We start from the raw sequence: 13,174 nt of genomic DNA on the forward strand, positions 1-13,174 counted from the left end.
ATTCCATCGTATAGACATATATTCATGCATATGTATTACATTTTCTTTAGCTATTCATCTGTCTGAGACACATCTTTAATGTAAGCAAAAAGGAAAGATGAAAATAAGAAGAGAAAATATATTCTGTCTAACACAGTTCAGTAGAAAATCGCTATATAAAGGTATTATCACATAATAAGGCAAGACCATTTTTGGAAATAAACAAGTATGTTTCATAATGATTGACTATCCAAATAATTTGGATTACAATTTTTCAAAAATTTCTATGTATCTAAAAATACAAGTTCAACATAGATTTGAAAGAAGAAATAAACAATTAACCACAACTGGAGATTTAAGCACTTCCCTCTCATTAGTTATCAAACAAGTTGGTATAATAGTAAGGCTATAAACATTCAAATTTAAATTAAAATTAGGAAAATTTACCAATACACACACACACCTACATACTCACATGCACACATAAGCACACAAGACCTACTAGTACAGAGTACATTTTTTTCAAGGTCACATGGAACTTTTCCCTAAATATGCTGTCTGCTCACATTTCTAAGAAAATAAATTAAAAAAATATATATAACTGTGCTGTCAATGCGTTAACCAGGAGCCAAGTTTGAGAGGTCGGTGCTTGAAATGTGGCTATTCAAACTTAAATTTTAATTTATTAAAAATAAATAAAATTTAAAAATTGATTCTTTGGTTCCACTAGACATTTTTTAACAATGGATGTAGAAAATTCCATCATCACGACAAATTCTCTAACCATAGTGTACCCTAAATAGAGATCACTAAAAAAAGTGGAAGATCTTATATAATTTTAATTTAGTAATATATTGATAAAAACAAATGGCAGATTGGGGATCATAATGCATGTTCATAATTTTGTATTAAATACAATGAAAATATATTAAATGTCTTTATTGTAAAATTGATTGTCCTAAATACATATATTAGAAAAAAATAAAGTAGAATATCAATAACTGAGCATCAGCACAAGAAGTTAAAACTGAAAAGCAAATTAAATCAAAATTAAGTATATGGACAAAAACAATAAACAGTAGTATTAGAGCAAAAGAACAAAAATTATGACAAAGAGGACCAATAAAGTCATAGGGTTTTTTATTGAAAAAGTTTAATAAAATTGATATACTCACAAAAAAGCTGTTGAATAAAAAAATAGAAGGCACAGAAAATTTATATCTAGAATAAAATAGGAGCAGTTTTATAGTTCTTAAAGATATTAAATACACAATTAAAGTAAATTATGAGTAAATTTTACTATCTATATGAGATAGAAAATTCTTAGAAAATATAACTTAACAAAATACAGTACAACAAACAGAAAAATCTGAGAAACCCTGCATGTATTAAAAAACTTACTTTTTTTTTTATAAACCACTTTATTGAGACATGATTGATATACAAAGAGCTGGACATATTTAACGTATACAAATTGAAGCGTTTGGAGATAAGTATATACCCATGAGACAATCACCACAAAACTATCCATAAAACTGTCCATCACCTCCAAAAGTTCCACCAACTTTATATTTTTTCAGTATTTTCTTCTTTTGTGGTAAAAGCAGTTAACATAAAATTTACCGTCCTAGCAAATTTTAAGTATACAAAACAGTAATGTCAACTATAAGCTCTATGTTCTACAGTGGACCCCAAGAATTCACTCATCTTGCATAACTGAAACTTTGTACCCTTTGATCAATACCTTCCCATATGCCCTACCATCAGTCCCTAGTAACCACTATTCTACACTCTGGTTCTATGAGTTTGACTATTTTAGATTGCTCACAATTCCGGGATCGTGCAGTATTTGTCCATTTGTGTCTGGCTTCTTTCATTTAGTATAATGTCCTCTAGGTTCATTCATTTTGTCACAAATGGCAGTATTTCCTTCTTCCTCAAGGCTAAATAATATTCCATTAAATGTACATACCACATTGTCTTTCTGTGTTGATGGACATTTAGGTTGTTTCCACATCTTGGCTATTGTAAATAATGCTGCAATTGACATACATGTGCAAATATCTCTCTGAGAGCCTAACTTCAATTCATTCTGATATATCCTCAGAAATGGAATGGCTGGGACAAATGGTTATTCTTTTTTGAATTTAAAGAGAAGCCTCCATACTGTTTTCAGCAATGGCTGTACCAATTTACACTCCCACCAACAGTGTATAAGTGTTCCCATTCTCAATATCCTTGGCAATATTACTTATCTTTTGGCTCTTTTTTAAAAAAATATAACCAGATAAAGAGGTGTGAAGTGTTATCTCATTCTGGTTTTGAGTTGCATTTCCCTTATGATTAGAGATGTTGAGCATTTTTTCGTATACACGTTGTCCATTTGTAAGTATTTAGTGAAATGTCTATTCATGTCCTTTGACCATTTTATAAAACGATTTTTGGGTTGCTATTGAGTTGTATGAATTCCTTATATGTCTTACATATTAACCCCTTATCATACATATAGTTTCCAAATATTTTCTCCCATTTTTAGGTTGATTTTTCATTTTGTTTATTGTTTCATTTGCTGTCTAGAAGCTTTTTAGCTTGATGGAATCCCATTTCTCTATTTTTGCCCTTGCTGCCTATGCTTTGGGGTTCATATCCAGGAAATCATTGATAGGTTTTTTTACTGATTTCTCTTAGTAATTTTATGGTTTCAGGTCTTATGTTTAAGTTTTTAAGCCATTTTGAGTTGATTTTTTGTGCATGGTGTGAGATAAGGGCTCACTTCCACATTCTTTTGCATGTGGATACATAATTTTTCCAGCACCGTTTATTGAAGGAATTATCCTTCCCTCATTGTGTATTTTTGGCCTCTTGTCAAAGATCAGTTGAATGTATACACATGGCTTTATTTTTAGGACCAGATGGCTTCACAGGTGAATTCTACCAAACATTAAATTCTCTTCTATTAGTCTATGTGTCTGTTTTTTATGCCAGTACCATACTGGTTTGATTACTGTAGCTTTAAAATATATTATGAAATTAAGAATTGGAGTACCTCCAGCTTGCTCAAAATTGCTGTGAAAAATGACATTGGGATTTTGATAGGGATTACATTAAGGTGGTATGGACATCTTAACAATATTAATTCTTTCAATCTATGAACATGAGATGTGCTTACATTTATTTGTGTCTTCTTCAATTTCTTTCATCAATGTTTTATAGTTTTCAGTGTAAAAGTTTTTAACGACCTTGGTTCAATTTATTCCTAGGTATTTTATTCCTCTTTGGTGCTATTTTAAATGGGATTGTTTTCCAGTTTCTTTTTTGGATAAGTCATTATTAGTGTATAGAAATACGATTGATTTTTGTATGTTCATTTTGTATTATGAAAGTTTAAAGAATTTGTTTATTAGTTCTAATCGGTTTTTTTGCATATGTGTTTGGAATCCTTGGAGATTTTTACATATGAGATCACACCATCTGCTAACAGAGATAATTTATTTCTTCATTTCCAATTTGGATGTCTTTATTTCTTCTTGCCCAGTTGCTCTGGCTAAGACTTTCAATGTTATATTGCATAGAAGTGAGAGTGAGCATCCTTGCCTTGTTCTGTATCTTAGAGGGAAAGCTTTTAGCTTTTTTCACCATTGGGTATCATATTAGCTATAGGCATTCCATAAAATACTTTTATTGTATTGAAGTAAGTTCCTTCTGTACCTAATTTTTTGAGAGGTTTTATCATGAAAATGTGCTCAATTTTGCCAAATACTTTTTGGCATCTATTGAGATAAACATGTATTTTTTACCTTTCATTCTTAATGTGATGTGTCATACTGATTGATTGTTGAACATATATCCCATGGATAAATCTCACTTGAGCATGGTGCATCATCCTTTTTATGTGCTGTTAAAGTGATTTGCAAGTATTTTATTGTGAATTTTTACGTATATTTTCATCAGGGGTATTGACTTGTAGTGTTTGGGTTTTTTTTTTTTTTTAATTCTTGTGGTGATTTTGTCTGGCTTTTGGATCAGGATGATGCTGATATGATAAAATGAGTTTGGAAGCATTCCCTCTTCTTCTATAATTTGGAAACACTTAAGTGTGTATACATGCTTAAAAGTGTTAATTTCTCTTTGAATATTTGTAGAATTCACCTGTGAAGCCAGCTGGTTCTGAGCTTTTCTTTGTTGGGTAGTTTTTGGTTACTGATTAAATCTTCCTGTTTGTTATTAGTCTGTTCAGGTTTTTTATTTCCTTTTGATTCTGTTTCAGTAGGTTTTACGTTTCTAGGAATTTATCTATTTTGTCTAGGTTTTCCAATTTGCTTGTAATTGTTCAGAACACTCTCTTATGATCCATTTTATTTCTGTAGCATCCTTTGTAATGTCTCCTCTTTCATTTCTGAATTTACTTGAGATTTTTCTCTTTTTCTTAGTCTAGATAAGGGTTTGTTGATTTTGTTTACTTTTTGAATAAATAATTCAGTTTCTTTGGTATTTTCTATTGTTTTCTTATTCTCTATTTATTTCTTCTGTAATATTTCTTACCTTTTCCTTCTGCTAACAATTTCTTTTTCTTTTTCTAGTTTGTTAAGGTGTAAAGTTACTGTGTTTATTTGAGACAATTCTTCATTTTTAATATAGCTGTTTATTGCTATAAGCTTCCCTCGTAGACCTACTTTTGCTACATCCCATAAGTTTTGGTATGTGGTGTTTCCATTTTTGTTTGCCTTGAGGTAATTTTAAAATTCCCTCTGATGTCCTCTTTTACTCAATGATTGCTCAGGAGTCTGTTATTAATTTTTCCCATTTTCTCACTGTTATTTATTTTTCAATCTGTTGTGACCAGAAAAGATATTTGGAATTATTTGAATCTTCTTACATTTTTAAGACTTGTTTTGTTACCTAGATGTGATCTATCCTACAGAATGTTCCATGTGCACTTAAGCAGAAAGAGTATTTTACTGCTGTTGAGTGAATTGTTCTGTATATGTCTCTTAGGTCCTCTTGGTCTATAATCTCTTTCACTTCTGCAGTTGCCTTATTGATTTTCAGTCTGGTTGATCTATTCATTATTGACAGTGGATATTGTAGCTTCTTAGTATTAATGTATTGCTGTATATTTCTCTGTTCAGTTCTATGTTTGCTTTATATATTTAAGTGCTTTTTTAAAAGGTTGACAGCTGAGCTAACATCTGTTGCCAATCTTTTTTTTTCTTCTTCTTCTCCCACAAAGGCCTCTGGAACTTAGTTGTATATTCTAGTTGTGAGTACCTCTGGTTGTGCTATGTAGGATTCCACCTCAGCATGACCTGATGATTGGTGCCACGTCTGCCCGCAGGATCTGAACCCATGCAACCCTGGGTCACTGAAGCAGAGCACTCAAACTTAACTACTTGGCCATGGGGCTGGCCCCATAAATCTTTTTCAGTCTTTCCTTGAGCCTGGGAAAGGACTCGTAGGAACAATATTCCCTGAGTTTGTGCATATTTTAGTAGTATTTAGGTAGCCTTTATGTGTAAAGGTCAGTTTGGCTGGCTAAAAAGTCTTTCACTAGCAGTTTCTTTCTCTGAGTATATTAAATATACTAATTCATTATCTTCTGGCATAAAATGTTTCTGTCAAAAAAATCTAAAGCCAACCTGATTTTTTCTTTAATAATTGACTTAATATTTTTGCCTAGATACTGAAAATATTTTTTCTTTAAAATCCAATGTTTTTATAGTGTGTACTTTTAATATGTATGTTTAAATCTTCATTTATTGTCAATTATGTCTTCCATGGATCACACCATTAATGTTGTATCTAAAAAGCATCACAAAAATACTCCAAACAACCCAATTAAAAAATTGGCAGAGGATGGGACCAGCACAGTTGTGTAGTTGTTAAGTTTGCTCACTCTGTCTTGGTTGCCCAGGATTTTTAGGCTCAAATCCTGGACATAGACCTACACACCACTCATCAAGTCATGCTGTGCTGACATCCCACATATAAAATAGAGGGAGATTGGAAACAGATGTTAGCTCAGGGCCGAACTTCCTCACCAAAAAGGAAAAAAAGCTTTATTGAAGAATAATTGACATACAATAAATGTGATATTTACAGTGTACAATATTAAAAGTTTTGACATATATACACGCCTGTGAAACCGTTGACACAGGTACAGTGAACATATATATCAGTATAAAAAATTTGTGCAAATTTTTATAATCCACAACTTGTGCCCACTTGCATCCATATGTGACCACTGACCTGCTTTCTGTCACTTTAGATTAGTTTGCATCTTCTAGAAACTTATATAAGTAGAATTATGTAGTATGTACTCTTTCTTTCTGACTCGTTTCACTCAGCATAATTATTTTGATATTCATTCATGTTGCTGTGTATCAATAGTTTATTCCTTTTAATTTCTGAGTAATAGTTCATGTAAATTTATACCACCATTTGTTTATCCATGTATCTTCTGATTGACATTTGGTTTATTTCTAATTTTTGTCTATTACAAATATAGCTGTTATGACTATCAGTGTACAATTTTTTATGTGGAGACATATTTCCTTTTCTCTGAGTTTCTCTACCTAAGAGTGGAATAGACGAGTCATGTAGGTTTATGCTTGTTTTTTTGAAAACTGCCAAAGTTTTATAAAGTGGTCGTGCCATTTTATATTCTCACTAGTAGTGTATGAGAGTACTGGTTTCAACACAGCCTTGCCAACAATTGATATGATCAGTTTTTTAATTTTAGCCACTATACTAGACAATATATGTCATTGTGATTTTAACTTACATTTCTTTAAAGACTAATGATGACGAGTGTCTTTTCATATGCTTATTTACCATTCATATATATTTGTGGTGAAGCGTCTATTCAAATATTTCATGAATTTTTATTAAGTAGTTTGTTTTCTTATAATTGAGTTTTGCAGGTTGTCTATCTCGACACATTTTTTTTTTTGGTAAGATATATACTTTGCATACATTTTTTCCCTGTCCATAGCTTGTCTTTTCTTTCTCAAGTGGGAATAGCAAATGCAGAGTAGCTGCATCCAAAACAGCAGCTAAACCACTCATTTTACTGGTGGAAATGTAAAATGGTACAACGACTTTGGAAAACAGTTTGCCAGTTTCTTTATTCTTGGGCATTTACCCAAAAGAATGAACTTTTACCCATAAAGAAACTTGTCCATGTAATTTCACAGCAGCTTTATTTGTAATGGACCCAAAGTGAAAATAACCAAAATTTCCTTCAATAGGAGAATGGATAAACAAATTGTGACACATTCATGCAATTGAATACTGCTCAGCAACAAAAAGAAACAAATTGGCACACGCAAAAACTTTGATGAATCTGAAGGGCATTAGGCTGAGTGAAAAAAGAAGCCAATCTTAGAAGATTCCATAGTGTACCATTTCATGTACATGACATTTTAGAAAATACAAAAATTATAGGGATGGAGAAGAGAACAATGCTTAGCTAGGGTAACAGATAAGGATGAAGCACAGTATAAAGGAATTCCTTTGTTGTGGTTAGATTAGTTTCTTTCTTGATTGTGGTGGTCACAGAAACATAGATATGTGGTAAAATTCCATAGAACTATACATACACAGACATGAACATACACAAGCGAGTACATGAAAAAAACAGTAAAGGAATGAAGTGAGAAGGATCATTCACTAGAAAACTCCAGGTGCTTGGTTCCCTACAGAAACATCAAATGAACAATATAAGGACCCAAATAGCTTTGTAAGGGCTCTAGAAACCAGTTAAGAAGTTGTAGCAACCAAATTCCCAACCAAAAACAAAACACCCTGCATTCTCAGTAATAGAAAATGTCACAGCATTTTGCTTACCCTTGTCCCACATCCTCCCAATCACGGAAGTGCGTGGTTGGGAGGAAACTGTCAAATTCCTAACTTCTCCCTCTGGATATAAGGAAAAGAGTGGAACATGATTGTAGCATTCTGGCTTGTCTGGGGTCTTCTTGAGGAATTGGTTTCTGTCTCACTTGACTCAGAGCCCTTATGGGAATGGTGGCATGGTTGAATACCAGGGTGGTACGCCAGTGATAGGTGCTGTGTTATATTTCAGCTGCAGGGTTTTGAAGTGCCACAGGCTCCTGAAAGCAAGAGAACTGGGGCACAATAATACAATAGAAATCTAAGGCATCTGAAAAGAAGCAGTTGTGAGATTTTCAGGGAAATTAAGACATTGGAAAGTAACCATATGCAGGTGAACTGGATTAAAAGCACCTGAACCACCCAGGAAAGACACAACAAAAAAGGTTTGAGAGATCTCTGAATCTTTATGCCAGACTGATTAGTGAACATCTCTCCCTGCACACACCAGGCTGTAAATACTGGGAGAGATGGATGTTTCTTTATATGCTCAAATCTCAATGAAATATCACAAGGCATACAAAGAAACAGGGAAACAGTCCCCTCAAAGGAGCAAAATAAATATCTAGAAACCAACCCTAAGGAAATGTAGTAGTCTGAGTTGTGTGTAATGAATTTACAACAACTTTAAAAACATGCTCAATGAGTTAAAAGAGAACACAGAAAGAAATGTAAAACCAAAATCAGGGAAAGTATTTATGAACAATATGAGAATGTTAATGAAGATTTAGAAATTATATCAAAGAAACAAATTCTGGACCTGACAGATACAATAATTGAATTAAAAATGAACAACAGGGATTCAGTAACAGACTCGACCATGCAGAGAAAGAATCAGTGAGTCTGAAGATAAGTCATTTGAAACTATTGAATCTGAGGAAAAATAAAAAGAAATTTAAAAAGTGAACAAAGTCTAAATAACATATGAGACATCATCAATCAGACCAATATACACACTATAAGAGTCCTAGAAGAAGAGAGAGAGAAAAGGCCAAAAGCCTTATTTAAAGAAATAATGGCCAAAAAATTCTGAAGTTTAAAGAAAGATGTAAATATAAGAAATTCAACAAACTCCAAAAAAGATAAATCCCCAAAATCCACACTGAGGCATATTATAATTGATCTGTCTAAATTCAAAGACAAAGAGGCTCTTGAAAGCAACAAGGGAAACATGACTCATCACATATAAGGGAACCTTTATAAGATTATAAGCTGATTTCTGAGCAGAAACCTTGCAGGCCAGAAGGCAATGAGATTATGTATGTAAAATGTTGGAAGAAAAAAAAAAGTCAGCCAAGAATACTGTTTCTGCCAAAACTGTTCTTCAAAAATGAAGGCAAAAAATAGTGCCTTCCCATATAAATAAAAGCTGAAAGAGTTCATTACCAAAGCCCTGCTCTTCAAGAAATGCTAAAGGGATTCCTTCAAGTTAAAATAAAAGGATGCTAGACAGAAACTTAAAGCCATACAAAAATACAGAGTTCTTTGGTAAAGGTAAATATGTGGACAAATGTTAAATCTGTGTTATTGTATTTTGATTACTAAGTTCCACTTTTAATTATTTTATAGGATTTAATAGTCAAAAGCATGAAAATAACTATAAATGTATATTAATGGGTATAACATATGTAAAGGTGTAAAGAGTGACATCAATAACTTAAGATTTGGGGTGAAGTTATAAAAGAGTAGAATATTTTATGTGATTGAAGTTAACTTGACATTAGTATTAGTTTAAAATAGATTGTTATAATGTTAAGATATTTTATGTAATCCCTATGGTAACTGCAAAGAAAATATCTGTAGAAAACACAAAGGGAAAAAATAAAATAAAAGTCTTTCACCACAAAAAAATCAATGAAACATAAAGACAATAAAGGAGGAAAGGAGAGACAAAAATGCCATAAGACATACAAAAACAAATAAAATGTCAATAGTACATCATTCCTGTCAGTAAATTCTTTAAATACCAACGTGTTAAATCTCTCAATCAAAAGACATATATTACATGAGTGGGTAAAAAAATAGAATCCAACTCTATACTGTCTATGAGAGACTCACTTTACATCTAAGTACATGCTTAGCTTGGAAATTAAAGGATGGAAAACATATTCCATGTACATAATAACCAAAAGAGAGCAAGTGAGGCTGTACTAATATCAGACAAAATAGATTTTAAGTCAAACACTGTTACAGGAGACAAAGATGTACATCATATAATGATGAAGGGTTAATTAGGAGGATATATTCATTATAAATATATCAGATATCTTAAATATATGAAGGAAACAGTGGGGTCAGCATACAAGACTGAAGTCTTCTAACAATGGTGGCAACACTCATGAACTCAGTAACTCTGGCAGTGTCACTGCCAGCACCCCCAGGTAACCCAGGAGCAATAGCACAAGCAGTTCACATGGCAGCAGCACTTGAATCTATGGAGAGTCCATGGAAAGTCAGGTAATAATGACAACAAAACCCATGACCTCTGTGCCCCCCAAATGCACATCTGCCTGCCCCACCCATAGCAACAGCAACGGCAGACCCAACTAAACCGAACATGACAGAGGTGCCTGCGACCCAAGCTCCCAGCCCACTGTCCTCCTCCCCCTGTCTCAGTGAGGGAACATGAAGCCCAGGTAACATGGATAGCAGCATAAATGCTTCAAGCCTGGTTACCCCATTGGTGACACCTGAAACTGCAAGGACATCAGAAGCAGCAAGGCACCAGCAACCTTGGAGGCATGAACAGCACAAAGAGGGCACTGATGATGCCTCTGGTAGAGGCACTGGAGGGTGGAAAGTGCAGGATCTCAAATACAAAAGAAACAGTTCAGAGTCAAAGTAACCAAAGCCTTACCAAAATAAGAAAGGCCTTTGCTCACACAAGTGTGCCACCAGAGGAACAACTACTCAAGCACCATGAAGAGAACTACAGTAACACTGTAGCACAAAGAGAAAATGACAACTTTCCGGAAACCAAACTTGAAGTCATGGAAGACTGTTATCTACTGACAGAATTCTAAGCAGTTGTCAGGAAGATACTCAATGAGTTACAATAAAGCTCAGAATACAGTTCAAGGAGTTCATAAATAAAATTAATGAACACAAGAAGTATTGCACTAAAGAGATTAAAATTATTTAAAAAAACAAAAAAAACCCCCAGAAATTCAAGAGATGTCCACAATTAATGAGATGAGGAATAAAGTGGAAAGCATTAAAAATACAGCAGATCATACGGAAGAGAGAATTAGGGCTAGAAGATAGAAATCTAGAAATGACTCAAGTGAAAGAGGAGAGAGAACTAAGATTTTGAAAAATGCAGAAATTCTACTGGAAATATACAATTCAATTAGGAAAAACAACATAAGGATAGTGGATACCCAAGAGGAAAAGGGGGAGAAAGGAGCAGATAGCTTATTTAAAACAATAATAACTGAGAATTTCCAAAACCGAGGGAAGAAATTGGATATACTAAAACATGAAGGTAATAGAACACCTAATTATATCAATGCGAAAAGGACTTTCTCCAAAGCACATTATATTATTAAAAATGACAAAAGTGAATGACAAAGAAAGAATATTAAAGGTGGCCAGAGAGAAGAAAATAACTACAAAGGAATGCACATTAGGCTATCAGTGTATTTCTCAGCAGAAACTCTACAGGCAAGGAGAGACTGGAATGATTTACTCAAAATATTAAAGATAAAAACTATCAGCCAAGAATAATCTATCCAGCAAAGTTATCCTTTAGATATGAAGGAGAAATAAAGGCTCTCCCAGACAAACAAAAGCTGAAGGAGTTCACCACCAAAGACTTCCCTTACAGGAAATATTGAAAGGAGCCCACCTACCTAAAACAAAAAGGCAAAGGTATATAAAGCTTTCAGCAAAGTGATAAAATAGACAGACAGAATGATAAAATTAAAACTAAAACTGAATTATAATATAAAGCCTAAAGAAAAAGAAAGCATAAAAAATGACTATAACCATTTCAATTTGGTAACAAACTCACAATACAAAAAGGAATAATTTATGACAAAAAAATAGAAGTAGAAGAGAAAAAGAATAAAACCTACATAGGCAAATGGAGATAAGATGCTTTCAGCAGAAAAAGGACCATCACATCTAAGAGAACTTTTATATAGACCTTGTGGTAACCAAAAAACAAAAACTCACAGAAAGTCACAAAACATAAAGAAAAACGTGGGTGAGTGGTTAAGTTCATGTGCTCTGCATCAGCAGCCCATGGTTTCTCTGGTTTGAATTCTGGGTGCAGACATGGTATCACTCATCAAGCCATGCAAAGGTTGTGCCCTAATAGCACAACCAGAGGCACTCATAACTAGAATATACAACTGTGTACTGGGTGGCTTTGGGGAGAAGAATAATAAAAAATGACGATTGGCAACAGATGCTTTCTCAGGTGTCAATTTTTAAGAAAAAAAATAAAAGGCTAAACTGAGAAACACATCATGGAATTTCATAAAACTGAAATGGCACACAGAGACACGAGGAAAAAGAAACCAGAAATAGAGAACAACCAGAAAACAAAAGATAAAATGGCAGCATTAAGCCCTGATGTACCAATAATCATTCTAAATGTAAATGGATTGAATTCATCAGTCAAAAAACACAGAATGGATGGATGGATTAAAAAGCAGGACAAAACAATATGCTTCCTCCAGTCTCAGCTCTAAAGACAGAAATAGGCTCAGAATAAAGGGATGGAAGATGATATTCAAAGCAAATGGCAACCAAAAGAAAGTATAGGTAGCTATATTTATATCAGACAAAATAGATTTCAAACAAAAAAAGATAAGAGACAAAAGATGACGCAAGATTTTCCACCAAGAAGACATAAAATTTATTAATATATATGCATTTAAGAATGAAGCACCAAAGAATATCAAGCAACTGTTAACAGACCTAAAGGGACAAACTGACAGTAACACAATAATAGTAGAGGTCTTTAATACCCCACTAATATCAATGAATAGGACATATAGACAGAAAGTCAACAAGGAAACATTGGCCTTAAATCAAACACTAGACCAGATGAAGGTATTAGATATATATACAATATTTCATCCAAAAGCAGCAGAGTGTACATTATTCTCAAGTGTACATGGAAAATTCTCAAAAATAGACCACATGTTGGGAAACAAGGCAAGCCTCCATTAATTTAAGATGATTGAAATAATATCACACATCTTTTCCAATCACTGTGGTAGAAAACTAGAAATCAAGTAGAAGAAGAAAGCTGGAAAAGTCACATATATGTGAAGACTAAACCACAAACTACTTA

Source organism: Equus caballus, chromosome 6, assembly GCF_041296265.1.
Source record: "Equus caballus isolate H_3958 breed thoroughbred chromosome 6, TB-T2T, whole genome shotgun sequence".
In the NCBI taxonomy this organism is placed as follows: domain Eukaryota; kingdom Metazoa; phylum Chordata; class Mammalia; order Perissodactyla; family Equidae; genus Equus; species Equus caballus.